The 15,516-nt window shown below is 41.5% G+C and overlaps 1 long non-coding RNA gene across 1 annotated transcript in view; it reads left to right on the top strand.

Annotated features, from left to right (window-relative positions):
* Positions 1-1,473: 1,473 nt before the first annotated feature.
* Positions 1,474-15,516, top strand: part of LOC140595419 (uncharacterized) — a 38,661-nt gene continuing 24,618 nt past the window's right edge. The window contains exon 1 of the long non-coding RNA XR_011997005.1: positions 1,474-1,590. This is a non-coding gene — a long non-coding RNA (uncharacterized lncRNA). The remainder of the gene's footprint in view (positions 1,591-15,516) is intronic.

The raw sequence follows: 15,516 nt of genomic DNA, 5'->3' as shown, positions 1-15,516 counted from the left end.
GCCACCCCAACTGCTCCGCTCCGCACAGGCGGGGGCCGTCGGGCTCAGGGCCTTGCACCCCACTCGGAGGTGTCTCTCACCACCAGCCAGCCATGGCCCCATTGCTGCGGCCCCCCTTACCCCACCCCCGGGGGGCACATGCAGGTCTGGCCCCTGGCTCCCCCGTACCCGCTTTATCCTTCTTCCACAGTCAACCTGAACTCGTTCCTGCTAGTCTGAAAGCCATCTCCAGGTGACCCTGCACTGTCCTCCCCATCTGTCCTCCCCATCCTGCACCTGTCCTCCCCACTGACTTGAGTACCTGTGGGGCCAGTATTTTTTTTTTTTAACAAGTAAAATGAATTTGAAATATGCCAACTTTTTAAAACTTTTGTTCATTCTTCATCTTTTAAGTAATAACTCAGTCTGAACCTGTCTGGCTGTGGGATGCTCTAAAGTCCTTCGAGGAGGCCGAAGGTTGTGGGGTATGTTCAGATACCCGAAGAGTGTGCCCTTTGATACACACTGGGGCCAGCCTGCACCTTCTTCCTGTTTTTTCTGCTATGAATATCTCTAGAGATAGAACACTGAATGGAAAATGGTCCATGGCTTGTAATGCAGAAGAAGGGTCCTGGTGAGAGCGGGAGGCAAGTCCAGACCCTGTCTGCAGTCTGGCTGTGCCCAACTCAGCACCCAGCCATGTCGGTGCCCTGAGGCTTTGCAAACTCCTGCACCTGTCCTCCCCATCTGTCCCCCCGACTCTGTCTCCCCCACCTGTCCTCCCCACCTGCATGTGTCCTCCCCATCTGTCCTCCCACCCTGTCCCCCACACCTGTCCTCCCCACCTGTCCTCCTGCACTGTCCTCCTCACCTGCACCTGTCCTCCCCACCTGCCCCCGCACCCTGTCCCCCACCAGTCCTCCTCACCTGCACCTGTCCTCCCCACCCCTCACACCCTGCGATTCTCCCCAGTGTTCTTCCTTGTAGGTCACTGGAGTAGGATGTGGGCTCTGAAGCATTCTAGCTCTCTGTGATACCCATCGGCCCCTAAGTGACTCCAAAATAACACACATTAAACACAAACAGTATTCTTTTCACATATGTGGCCGATTCGAGACAAATTCCCTAGTTGTTCTTTTTTCTTCCTTGCTCACACACCTATCCCCAGGACCTTTCTTTCTAGATATTCTAAAGCCACGGCTGAATTTTGAGCACACTCCCAGTCCAAGGGTTAGTCTGTTCTCCCCAGACTCCCCACATTTCCTGGCACTGATGTTTGATCAGTGCACATTCATCAGATTGCCTTTGGTAAAAGACCACTAAATTGTGTACTTTGTGGGGTGGATCTAGGAACGCACACAAAATAATCCTTGGCCCCGAGTCCCTGGCATGCACTCTACAAAAGGAATTTTTTTAATGTGGCCCGTGGCCTGCCTTCCTTGGCGCTGTGCTGTCACGAAGGTTGCACGTTGGCCGTCACATTGAGAACAGGTCCCCGCTCATCGTCCGCTCTCACTCACTCTTCCTTAGGTCGGGACAGAGGAGGGGAAAATGCACAGCTTGGAGCCGGGGAGGCTGAGAAGCATATTCCGGATGTTACACTCATGAAAGGTACGATCTTGAACTAATTATTTACTTTCTATATCTTGGTTTTCTTAGACGTGAAAGCAGAAATCATATGTCATGGTTTAGCTGACATTTTGACATGATAATTAGAACCTAAAATGAGATCATGAACATGTGACTGGCCACATTACCATTATATGTGCAAATAAATAACATATTATTTTTCTGTATTAGTAAGAAGTCATATTTACTCTCAGAGAGCCCCCTTCGTAGAAGCCTGGATTAATCCAGATTAAAACAGGTGAGACACATACCCTGCTCAGTGCCTCAGTGACCAGGAGAAGTCAAATTGCCAATTCTTCCATTTTTGCATAGTATATTTCCAGAATCCAAATTAATTATGTTATGGTGTGCAGGATGCCTGAACTACAAGGGAATGAACTATTTAAAACTAATAAATAGTGTGATGACATTTATTGGAGCAAAAAATTGTCAGGAATAAGCAAAATCTTCTACTTCCTTAGACACATTTGGGCCCAAGTAGTGTATCTTTTGAGGTCACTGTTTTATCATACGCGTTGATTTCCTGCTGGATTCTTTTGTTTCCTTTATATTTTTTTAACAATAAATTTATTTTTATTGGTGTTCAGTTTGCCAACATACAGAATAACACCCAGAGCTCATCCCGTCAAGTGCCCCCCTCAGTGCCCATCACCCAGTACCCCCACCCCCGCCCTCCTCCCCTTCCACCACCCCTAGTTCGTTTCCCAGAGTTAGGAGTCTCTCATGTTCTGTCTCCCTTTCTGATATTTCCCAACATTTCTTCTCCCTTCCCTTCTATTCCCTTTCACTATTATTTATATTCCCCATTCCTCGATGATTTTAATCTAGCCCCTAAGTGAAGTCAGGTTTTTTTTCTTTCTTCTCTATAATCATTAGGATGCAGACGCTTATCTGTCATTTTCCCTCCTACTTCCAGTCTTTTTCCTAAAAGCAACATGTGTCAAAAACTACTTTTTGTCTCAGTATTTGGGAGCCTCGTGCCGCAGTAGAAAGACGCCCACTCTCCGTGGCTGCTGTTGGGTACGGATGAGGCTGGGGCGTTCTGGAGACCACCTGTCCACAAGTGGTCTCCGTGGCTTGACTAACGGATCTGAACAGCCACGTCAACCTTACTCCCTTCTTTGTTTGAAGATGCTCAGCGGCAAAACAGTGATTCGTTTTCCCAGGAAGCCCACGAGGTAAAACACAGAGTCTAAAAGGAGCTTGACGTGAATGCAACATTCTTCTTTCAGCTTAGGACACTCCAGGATCTGAGATGAACAGGCTTCCTACATTTCAAGTAAGAATATTTAGGTTTCTCTAATTTGTTTCTGTGTCTATAGCTGGATGACCAAACCGCTTACAGGCCAGGCATAAATCATGGCCTAGCACGTCCTCCCAAGCTCCCCACAACAGATTCTTTTTCCCTTCCTCTGCTTCCTCTGCCTCATTGGCTGGGCCCTGAAAAATCCCATCAGGCAACCCTTGGGGATTGGCTTAAGCTAGCTTACAAGTTTGACTTGAAAAATCATTTTGTTTGCTTAGATGTTGTGCTTAATAAGTATTTTTGAAATCGTATCTTACTATTTTTAAAGTCTAGTATCGTTGACATACGGTGGTATATTAATTTCTCATGTACAATACAATGACTTAATTCTGTACATTGCTCGGTGTTCGTCATGATGGCTGCACTCCTAGTTCCCTTCACCTAGCTCATCTATCCCCTCACCCTCCTCCCCTCTGCTAACCCTCAGTTTGTTCTCTTTGGTTAAGAATCTGTATTTTTGGTCTCTTTTCTTTTTCTTTGTTTTATTTCTTAAATTCCACATACGAGTGAAATCATATGGTTTTTGTCTTTCTCTGACTTCTCTTACTTAGCACTTTACCGTCTAGGTCCATCCATGTTGTTGCAAGTGGCAAGTATCATCCTTTTTTATGGTGGAGTAATATTCCTCTGTGTGTGTGTGTGTGTGTGTGTGCATGTTTGTGCATATACATCCTGACTAATGCTGTGCTAAACGTAGAGGTGTATATCCTTTCAAATTGGTGTTTTTGTATTCTTTGGGTAAATACCCTGTAGTGGAATTACTGGATCATGTGATAATTTTATTTATGACCTTTTGAGCAACCTCTACAGTGTTCTGCAATGACGCACCAGTGTGCATTCCCGCCAACAGTTTGCATTTTTCCAAATCCTCACCAATACTTGTTGTTTCTTGTGTTTTTCTTTTAGTCATACTGACAGGGGTGAGATGAATCTCACTGTGTTTAGGGGAAGAGACCTCAGTTTTTCACCATTGAGTATGATATTAGCTGTGGGTTTTTCATATATGGCTCTTATTATGTTGAGATATGTTCCCTCTACACCAACTGTGTTGGATGTTGTACTTTGGCAAACACTTTTTCTGCATCTGTTGACACAATCATATGGACTTTATCCTCTGTCTTGATGTGATGTGTCACATTGATTGATTTGTGAATATTGAACCACCTTGCATCCCAGAAATAAATCCCACATGATCATAGTGAATGATTTTTTTAATGTATTGGTGGATTCAGTTTGCTAATATTTTGTCGTTGAAAATGTATGCGTCTAGGTTCATCATATATTGGCCTGCACTTCTCCTTTATTGTACTGACTTTGGTTTTGGTATCAGTGTGATGCTAGCCTCATAGAATGAATTTAGAAGATTTCCCTTTCTTCTTATTTTTTTGAAACAGTTTGAGAAGTTTTTGGGTTTTTTTTTGTTTTTTTTTTTTAAGATTTTATTTATTTGAGAGAGTGAGAGACAGGAAGAGCAAGCAGGAGTTGGGGGGGGGCGGTCACAGGGAGAAGGAGAAGCAGACTTTCCACTGAGCAAGGAGCCTGACACCGGGCTCCATCCCAGGACCCCAGGGTCATGACTTGAGCCACAGGCAGATGCTCAACCGACTGAGCCCCCCAGGCGCCCCTGTTTGGAGTATTTTGGTTATTAGTTCAATTTCATTGCTAGTAATCAGTCAGTTCACATTTTCTATTTCTTCCTCATTCAGTTTTGCAAGGTGATATATTTCTAGGAGTTTATTTCTTTCAGATTGTTGACTTCGTTGGCATATAATTTTTCATGACATTCTCTCATCCTTTATATTTCTGTGGTGTCAATTATCATTTCTCCTCTTTCATTTCTAATTCTGTTTCTCTCTCTCTCCCTCTCTCCCTCCCTCCCTCTCCTTTTTTAAAAATTTTTTTGATGAGTTTGGCTAAAAGTTTACAAGTTTTGTTGATTTTTTTTTAAATAACCAGCTCCTGGTTCATTGATCTTTTCTATTGTTTTATTTTGTTTTTCAGTTTCTACATTGTTTATTTCTGCTTTATTCTTTATTATTCCCTTCCTTTTACTGGTTTTGGGTTTTGTTTGCTCTTTTTCTAGCTTCTTTAGACATAAGGCTAGGTTGCTTTTTTTGGGAATTTTCATGCTTCTTGAGGTAAACCTGTATTACTCTAAACTTCCTTCTTAAAACCACTTTTGCTGCATCCCAAAGATTTTGGACCATTGTATTTTCATTTTCATTTGTCTCCATGTATTTCTTTAAGTTTTTATTTAAATTCTAGTTGTTAAAAAAATAAATAAATTCTAGTTGTTAACATACAGTGTAATATTAGTTTCAGGTATATAATATAGTGATTCAGCCCTTCTATGGAATACCCAGTACTCATCACTAGTGTTCTCCTTAATCCCCATCACTGATTTAACCCATTCCCTCTGCTAAATATCAGTTTGTTCACTATAGTTAAGAATCTGTTTCTTGGTTGCCCCCCCCCCATCCTTTTTTTCCCCCTTGTTCATTTGTTCTGTTTCTTAAACTCCACACATGAGTGAAATCATATGGTATTTGTCTTTCTCTGATTGACTTATTTAGCTTAGCATAATACTCTCCAGCTCTATCCACTTTGTTGCAAATGATAAGATTTCATTCTTGTTTATGGCTGAGTAATATTCTGTTGTATGTCAATATGTGTGTGTATGTATGTAAGTATATTCATTCATCAATCAATGTACACTTAGGCTGTTTCCATAATTTGGCTATTGTAATAATGCTGCTATATTGGGGTGCACATATCCTTTTGAATTAGTATTTTTGAATTCTTTGGGTTAATACCCAGTAGCACAATTGCTGGATCATAAGGTAGTTCTATTTTTAACTTTTTGAGGACCCTCCATACTTTTTTTTTTTTAGTTAAGACTCCATTTATTGAATTCAAATTTTCTAATATATGGGCTGTGGTGTTTCTTTTGCACTATTAGTAAAAATAGATTTTGCTAATCAAGAACCACTTGAACTCTGACCTATATTTGGCATTTAAAGGCATCTTAACTTAGTGGTTAAGAGTATGTTTAAGAGTCTCTCTGGATTGGAGTCTTAGTTCCAGTTTAGACATACAGCATAACCTCCTTGTGCCGGAGAGTGCATAAAATGAGGTACAGTTGAAAGGGAGGTTATATGGTAAATAGCACCAAGCTTTCTCCTCCATATAGCCCTTCCTCTGTATCCTATTCATCCTCATATTGGGTGTATCACTGCACTGTAATTATATGTATACTTGTCTCCTCTACCAAATTTTTCTTCAAAAAGTATCAAGGCCTTTCCCCCACCTTTTTTCTATTCATAACTCCAAATGAAGTGCCTGGTACATAGACAGACGAATTCCATACTGTTTTCCACAGTGGCTGCACCAGTTTGCATTCTCACCAACAGTGTATGAGGGTTCCTTTCTCCTCACATCCTCACCAACACCTGTTGTTTCTTGTGTTGCTAATTGTCCCCTTTATAATTATAGAATTTCCTTCTTTTTCTCTTGTTATAGTCTTTCTTTTAAAACCTATTTTGTCCAATATAAATATTGCTACCCTGGCTTTCTTTTTGTATCCATTTACATGATAAATGTTTCTCCATCCACTCACTTTTTTTTTCTCTAAAGACTTTATTTACTTATTCATGAGAGACACACACACACACAGAGGCAGAGGGAGAAGCAGGCTCCATTCAGGGAGCCTGATTCAGGACTTGATCCCAGACTCCAGGCTCACATCCTGAGCTGAGGCTGTCCCATCATTTACTCACTCTCAACCTGCACGTGTCTTTAGGTTTGAAATGAGTCTCTTGTAGGCAGAGCATATAGATGGGTCTTGCTTTTTTATTCATTCCATCACCCTTTGTCATTTGATTGGAGCATTTAGTCCATTCGCATTCAAAGTAATTATTGATAGGTATGTATTGTTGCCATATTGTTACTTGTTTTATGGTTGTTTTTATTTTTTTTTTTCTCTTTCTTTTCTTCCCTTGCTCTCTTCTTTCATGCTAAGTTGGGTTTCTTTAGCTATATAGTTGGATCCCTTTCTCTTTATTTTTTGCATATCTATTACTGGTTTGTGATTTGTGGGTAGCATTAGATTGGTATGTAACATCTACATAGAGCAGTTTGTATTAAGTGGATAGTCGCTTAAGTCTGAACCCCTTCTTAGTCCCACTACCTCTTCTCCCACATTTTAGGTATATGGTGCCATACTTTACATCCTTTTATTTTGTGAGTCTCTTGACTGGTTTTTATGGATACCCTTAATTTTACTGCTTTAGTGCTTCCTACTTTTTCTTACTTCTTATATTCTTTCCTTTCCACTCAAAGAGTTTCCTTTAACATATCTTGTAGGCCTGGCTGAGTAGTGATGAATTCCTTTAACTTTTGTGTGTCTGGGAAACTTTATCTCCCCTTCTATTCTGAATGAGAGCCTTCCTGGATAGAGTATTTTTGACTACAGATTTTTCCCTTTCAGCACAGTGAATATATCATGCCACTCTTCTCTGGCCTACAAAGTTTCTGTTAAAAAATCAGCTGATAGCCTAATGGGATTTCCCTCATACGTAGCTGTTTTCTTTTCTCTTACTTCTTTTACATTTTTCTCTTCATCACTACCTTTTACCATTTTAATTACTGTGTGTCGGTGCAGACACATAGTTGACTTTGTTGGGGGAAATCTCTACCTCCTGTGTCTAGATTTTTGTTTCCTTCCCCAGATTCAGGACATTTATAGCTATTATTTCTTCAAATACATTTTCTGCTCCCTTTTCTCTCTCTTCTCCTTCTGGGATCCCTATAATGCATATGTTATTACTCTTGCTGATGTTGCTCAGTTCCCTAGGTCTATTTTCATATGTTATTACTATTTTTTCTCTCTCCTGTTCAGCTTGATTGCTTTCCATTACTCTGTCCTCCAGGTTGCTGATTCATTCTTCTGCTTCCTCTAGTCTACTATTTGTTTATTCCATATAATGTATGTTTAATTCAGTTATTGAGTTCTTCATCTCCGAATGGTTCTTTTTCATATTTTCTGTCTTTGTCAAAGGTCTCACTGAGATCTTTTATTCTTTTTTTCAAATCCAGTTAGTATCTTTATGGCCATTACTTTAAATTCTCGATCAGGTGTGTTGCTTATGTCTGTTTTGTTTAAGTCTTTTGCCATGATTTTGTTCTGTCCTTTTATTTGAGACATACTCCTCTATCTCTCATGTTCAGTCTCTGTGTCTTTTTCTCTGTGTTAGGAAAATCATTTGCATCTCTTCTTGAAAATAGTAGTTTATGAAGAAAAGGTCCTATATTGCCCTGCAATGCAATGTCCCCTGTTCACTGAACCTGGCACATCAGAAGTGTCTCCTATGTGTGTTTTATACACTCCACTATTGTGGCTAAGCAACTTTTGCCTTCAGTCTAATCATCTGTGTTGGCTCTCTTTGCATGTTGTGAGCATGATTTGGGCCCTTTGTTGTTAGTGGGCCAATCTGGGGCTGCTTTGGGCTTGAGTTGAGTCAGACCACGTGCTTACCGGAGATTGGTATCAAACTGCAGGCTGCTTTCCCTCTGTTAGCCCTAGAGAAGCTTTTCTTGTTGGGTTGGACCTGCAGTCAGACCCAATATCTGCCCACAACCCATTCCTGAGATCACAGACTGATTTTGTAGTTTCCACCCCCTCTTTCTGTGGCAAGAGTCATTTTGGGAGTGCTGGTCTCTATTAGAGCTGCTTCCACCCTGCCAGGCTTGTGGCACCTCTTTGGGTGGGCTCTGACCAAGAGCATAATGGAGAGGGTAAATCATCAGGAGAACACAGGGCCAGAGCATGCAATGTTAGTAAAGTTTAAGTGGTCTGCTGTGGGAGGAGACCTGGAGCTGCTTTATGAAATTACCACTGCAGGGCTGGAGGGGGTGTGTCCAGAGGAGAACATGGGGGTAAGCATGTGATACAGCATGGTCCTTGCGGGGGCCAGTGGTGGAGGGGACCTGCAGCCCCTCAAAACTCCCGCTGGTGCTCTCCAGGCTGGAGGGGGTATATATGTACAAGGCACACAATGTTTGCAAAGTTTGTGTGGGCCTGCTATGGGAGAAGACCTGGAACAGAAGGCCTGGATGGAAGGGTGTGTCCACAGGAGAACATGGCAGTATGGTGCACTGTTAGCAAATTAGGTGGAGAGTGTCGCTGCTGCATTGGTTCCAGCTGGGAACAGGGCAGAGCATTGGTGCCTGCTAGCTCCCTTGTTCCTGGACAAGTCTCCCAAACACCCTTGCCCCTCCAGCACACACTCTGAGATTAGCAAACAAATGTTCCCCACGTATTTTTCAACTGTTGCTTCTATGCTGTAATTCAGTGAGGCTGTTTGTTGTGCTGTCTCTTGAAGGATAGGAACTCAGTTTCCTCTCCCCCTCCTGGCTCTCCCAGAGCCTGCTGAGCTTTAAAGATCTAGGTTTTAAGCTCTGTTGATTGAAAGAACTCACAGAATTATGGCCTTCTTGTTTTTAAAGCCAAATGTCATAAGGTTCCCTTGTGGGTTCCCCATGCCCAGGCTGCTTGGTGTGAGGGCTTGTTGTTCTATGCCTGAGGTATCATCCCTTCCATGGACAGTCCTGTGGGTCTCGTTGGTTCCCCATTATGTCTCTGCCCTTCAAGCCCTCTGCAGTGTGACCTTCTCTACAAAACTATGCATTATTTACACTGATATGGGTGTTATCCGGTTGTATGTGTGGGATGAGGTAAGCCAAGGTTCTCCTGTTATGCCATTTTCCCCTAAAGTCTCTTGTAAGTGTTTTATATGCCTCAAATCTATATGGATTACCACATCCCAGCTTTTAGTATAGGTCAGGAGTAGAATGCACACTGTTTTCTTGGGCTCACCCATATTTTTAAATATAATAAACAGATTATTTGTATATTTTGGGAAAGCATCAAGCATCAATATCTTTGGCTACTTTTTAAAAGAAATCAGAAGAGCTAACATTACTGGGTTAGCCTTCCTGCAAAGCAGCAATTGGCCAGAGCCAAAGAGTGTTGCCCCATCTGAAGGGCATATGTTCTCCAGTGTCTGAGTCCTTATGATCCTATTATTTCTCTGAAAATGAGGGTGAGTTTCAGTTGCCTTTTATTATTGCACTGGCATTGGTATTTTCCTCAGATTTAAGCACTGTCTTTAGGCACATATCTCCATCAGAGGTAGAAAATGAAGATGTAAAGAAACCAAAGAATAAAAATGGGCTGTTATTTCTCCATGGAAGTGAAAGTATCACAGATGACTCACCCATTTGCATCCTTGCTCACTCCCTACAGATACTTCAGTTTGCCATCCTAGCTCTAAACCCTTCTCGATTAGGAACACCAAAACTGCCTTTACCAATCCATCATTTTCTCCACATAGAAGATTGCTGCTTCTGCTTGAGATTGTTTCCTGACTAAACCTTTCACACCTTGTTGCAGTCCCACAGAGTATCAATATCAACCTCTATTTAAACAGGTCTTTCAGAACTTTTATCTAAATATTAAAGCAAATATTTGTATTCTTAGGAAAGCAGAGACATATTATAAAGTAGCTAATTACTCTTAAAATCATCTAGCATCTCATTAACTTAGCACATTTGTATGAGTTGGTTTTCTTTGGTGTAAACAACACAAAGAAACTAGGTGATTTAATTAAAAGGGAATTTATTAGAAGGACATGGGATGGCACCATGGACAGTGAGAGAACTGAAGAAAACCAGGCCTCGCTTGATAGGAACAGATACAGCTCAGAGAAGTTGGGTGGATGGAGCAAATGACAGTTTTATCAACATGCTGCTGATGACAAGTAACATCTCCAAAAGGTTTTTGGTTTTTATTCTTCTATTAACTCAAGACTCAAAGTTCAGATGTGCAGATGGCCTGGGGTGAATGACCCTTGTCTCTAAGTGGGAGAGGTCTATGAGACTGTGAATGACAGTCTCAACAAAACTACAAAGAGTGAAGGAGAGGTAATTTCATATTAGAAAATCCAGATGTTGAGGCAGCCAGGTGGCTCAGTGGTTGAGCATCTGCCTTCAGCTCAGGTCGTGATCCGGGGGTCCTGGGATTGAGTCCCACATTGGGCTCCCTGCCTGGAGCCTGCTTCTCCCTCTGCCTGTGTCTCTGCCTCTCTCTGTGTCTCTCATGAATAAATAAATAAAATCTTAAAAAAAAAATCCAGATGCCTTTGATGAGAAAAAATAGAGAATAGTTGCCAGAATACAGCTAAATCCCACTACAGGATCCGTTCACCGTAATCTAGCAGATGACTTCTTATGTCTTTAAATTGTGCAGTGTTTCCATACAAAAATAAGGTGACTTGCTTTGTTCTTTTGACACTTCCTCTGCTTATATTTGTACTCAGTTTTATATTCTTTTTCAGAAAACTCCCCCAAGTTAAATAGGCTTTAAGGTTCAAATACCTACATCTCTTCTGAAAGAATTAAACACAGCATTCACAGTGCAATTTTTTAAATCAAGGAGACGTTAAGATAGACACAAGATAAGTCCTACATAGGATCTGCATCAAGCGCTTTTTTCTCCCACTCCGTCGTCTTTCACCTTCTCTTCTGCCACTTTCTATCCCTCTCTTTCTACTCAAGAAACAGAAATGAAGATAAGGGTAAGACGTCATAACAAGACAGGGGAGGGTCAGAAAGCAAGAGATGCCATGTTGGAGGCAAAGAATTAGGGCAGATATCAGAGAAAGAAAAACAATTTTGAGGTACACTACGATTCTAAGTTAAGCCTCCAGCAAATTTAGATGTTGAAACTGCATTCACATATTCAACGTTACTGCATTTCAGTTTTGAAACATGAAGAAGGCACGACGGCACAGGGGTGGAGGTGGGCCGGCAGTCCACGGGGAGTGTGGCGGAAAAGAGGGGTGGAAAGGGAGAGGCCAGGCCGTGGGTCGGGGGGCAAAACAGGAGGAAATTTCATGCATGGAAAAGGCCTACACCCAACCCACACCCACACCACTGTTTTGATCTTGTAACTAATTCTTCTTTGCCTCCCCTGTCTCCCAGCTCAGAGGATTTGCTTAAAGTTATAGCCAAGCCCTGCTCAACACATTCCCCTCTCCCACACCTTCCCTCCTCACTCCCAGCCCACACCACACGCAGCAGAAAAGCAGTTTAGAGATCTCCCGTTGCTCCCTCACAGGCCCACGCTGCACACTGATCACTTCCAGCTTACTGCTTTTTAAAGAGTTTTGAATTATATTAAAAAATAGGGGCTCATAGTATATGCTAAACTCAGTTTTCAGTTCATCAGCCCAAATCCCATTGTGTTTGTATTGTAATTCTTCCCTCCAGCATAAATAATTCCTCTGCTTTTAATAAATCTGTGTGGCCAGTCTGCAGCTCATAAGCTTTAGATATTCTCTGATACCATTTTTTTTTTTAATTTCCTGAGCCATGAATGGTCCCTGGCAGCTCTCTGCCAAGGAATTGTTTTAGCTTCTGACAATCTATGGATAGCGGAAGCCACATGGATCAAAGTAAGAATATGGGACATCCTCAGTTATCCCAGCAAATCCTGAGGGAAACGAGTGTTCTGTCCTGAAGCATCAGCGTAGATTAGTGGGTTTTATCTAGCTGAAAGTGATGGCAAAGAGGGCCCTACACATTGGGAGAAAACTCCCAAATACATTTTGACACTTAGGTCTATTCATTTTCTATTCATCTGCCTAATGGTAGTTTAAGTAGGCTTTCTAATTCCATGCACAGTAGAAGAGATTTATCACTTAAAATTTTCCCTGGAATTGAAATACCAAGATTGAGGCTTGTCTTTGTGTATATGAGGGACTTGGACCCTTCCTATAAGGAGTCAGGCTGACAGTATATGATTGTATAACCATGAAGGACAATCAGTAGAGGATGTGTCAAAAGCATGAAGTGAGTCATCTTATTTTTCTTTGTATCAAAATGTCACAGAATTTAAAGACATTAGAAGTCGTCTCTAGATTACAGCGAACGGATCCTGTAGTGGGCTGGGAATATTCAGCTGCAGCGTGGGCCTGTGAGGGAGCAACGGGAGATCTCTAAACTGCTTTTCTGCTGCGTGTGGTGTGGGCTGGGAGTGAGGAGGGAAGGTGTGGGAGAGGGGAATGTGTTGAGCAGGGCTTGGCTATAACTTTAAGCAAATCCTCTGAGCTGGGAGACAGGGGAGGCAAAGAAGAATTAGTTACAAGATCAAAACAGTGGTGTGGGTGTGGGTTGGGTGTAGGCCTTTTCCATGCATGAAATTTCCTCCTGTTTTGCCCCCCGACCCACGGCCTGGCCTCTCCCTTTCCACCCCTCTTTTCCACCACACTCCCCGTGGACTGCCGGCCCACCTCCACCCCTGTGCCGTCGTGCCTTCTTCATGTTTCAAAACTGAAATGCAGTAACGTTGAATATGTGAATGCAGTTTCAACATCTAAATTTGCTGGAGGCTTAACTTAGAATCGTAGTGTACCTCAAAATTGTTTTTCTTTCTCTGATATCTGCCCTAATTCTTTGGCTCCAACATGGCATCTCTTGCTTTCTGACCCTCCCCTATCTTGTTATGACGTCTTACCCTTATCTTCATTTCTGTTTCTTGAGTAGAAAGAGAGGGATAGAAAGTGGCAGAAGAGAAGGTGAAAGACGACGGAGTGGGAGAAAAAAGCGCTTGATGCAGATCCCACATAGGACTTACCTGTGTCTGTCTTAACATCTCCTTGATTTAAAAAATTGCACTGTGGGGGCACCTGGCTACCTTGGTCAGTAGAGCATGTAACTCTTGATCTTGGGGTTGTGAGTTTGAACCCTATGCTGGAGGTAGAGATTACTTAAACATTTTTTTAAAATGTTTAACTGTTTTAACTTAAACTCAGAACCCAGAGATCAAGACCTGAGTTGAGATCAAGGGTTGGATGCTGTTAGTGAGTGAGCCATCCAAGAGCTCCTAAAATTTTTTTTTTAAATTGCACTGTGAATGAAGTGTTTTAACTCTTTCAAGAGAGACGTAGTTATTAGAGCCCTACAGCTTATTTAATTTGGGGGAAATTTTGTGAAAAAATAATATAAAACTATGAATACAAATTTAAGGTCAAACACGAATGGTCTCTGGCTTCCGATTCTAGTTTATATGGGGAATAACCAAGGAATCTTTATGAATCTTACTAAGAGCAACATCAACAAAACGGATTAAGTGAACATCTTTTCCTAGCAGGATAATGGAGGATAATAGATAGAATAAAGGCTTGATAAACTGATTTCCAGAGAAGAGCAAGTGCTGCCTCGTTGAACAGAGTAACATAGCAACTTCTGTACCTGAGGGATGCTTGTTCCTCTGGATATAGGTGGATAGAGATGTAGGTCTGCTGTCGGTGAAGACTCTGCGGGGGCAGAAACAGCTGAGTTTTTCATGATACTGAGATGGCAGGAGATGTTTACATCTGGAAGAGTCCAAACAAAGAACAAATTACTTAGCCAAGTAAATTTCCCTAATCTGAATATTACTAAGAAATCAGCCATGGAGGAGGGGCTGAGAAGCAGAGAGAAATCACATGTTGTTTCTTGGGTCTCAGAGCACTGCCAAAGCTGAACTCAAAGATAAAACAAGAATGCCTTACACTAAATCCCAACCTTCTTGCACCTGAAATATGGGCAAGATTAAAAAGGCAGTGATGATAAAGGAAAACAGAGACAGGGCTGATCCCAGGTGAACTCAGGAACTAACGCTGTGAGTAGTTTCAGGTCACGTTGACTCCGTAAAGATTTTTAATGCCAGTACCTTTACCCTAACTGGCGAAGAGGGGCAGTGGCTTGCACTCTCTGGCAATGAAGCAAAATGAATTAAAAATTTCATACTGCTTTTTATACACAATATTCACAATACGGTAAAATATCATGATATATGATGAAGCACGAAAATCGATTTCATAACCAAGGGGAAAAAGTCAATGTAAAAAAATTAGAAGTGCCTCAGATACTAAAATTAGCAGCTACAGAATTTAGCATAATTATGAAAAAGAAGGAATTCATGAGAAAAGATCAATAGAATGGTTAAAGAGATGAAGTATTCTGGGAAACGTGCAAATTCTAAAATAAAAGAAAAATGAATTTAATTTCTAAAATTGAAATTTATACCATCTCAAAACAAATTGGAGAGCGTTACTTAAAGATCTTCAGTAGAAAATTTCTAACCAAAGAGCGTAGTAGGGAAAAAGGTAGGAGAAAAATAAATAGGGCAACTGTAACTTCTGGGAATTAATAAACCATCTAAAATGTGTGTATTTGGAGAATACACAGAAGGAGGGGGGAAAAAGAATGAGGCAGAAAGCATGTTTTACAAATAATGGCCAGAATTTTTCCAAATTTAACAAAAAATATCAATCTGTAGATCACAAAGCTTAACAAACTCCAAATAAAAACCTCAAGTAGGGGATCCCTGGGTGGCCCAGCGGTGCTTCTCCCTCTGCCTGTGTCTCTGCCTCTCTCTCTGTCTCTCTCTCATGAATAAATAAATAAAATCTTTAAAAGAAAAAAAAAAAAAAAGAACCTCAAGTAGGATAAAGAAAACCACACCTTGGGATACATAGTCAAGTTGCTGAAATTGACTT

The sequence above is a fragment of the Vulpes vulpes genome, chromosome 14 (assembly GCF_048418805.1).
Source record: "Vulpes vulpes isolate BD-2025 chromosome 14, VulVul3, whole genome shotgun sequence".
Lineage (NCBI taxonomy): Eukaryota > Metazoa > Chordata > Mammalia > Carnivora > Canidae > Vulpes > Vulpes vulpes.
Note: the sequence above shows the minus strand (reverse complement) of the source record. Positions and strands in the feature narration are given on the sequence as shown.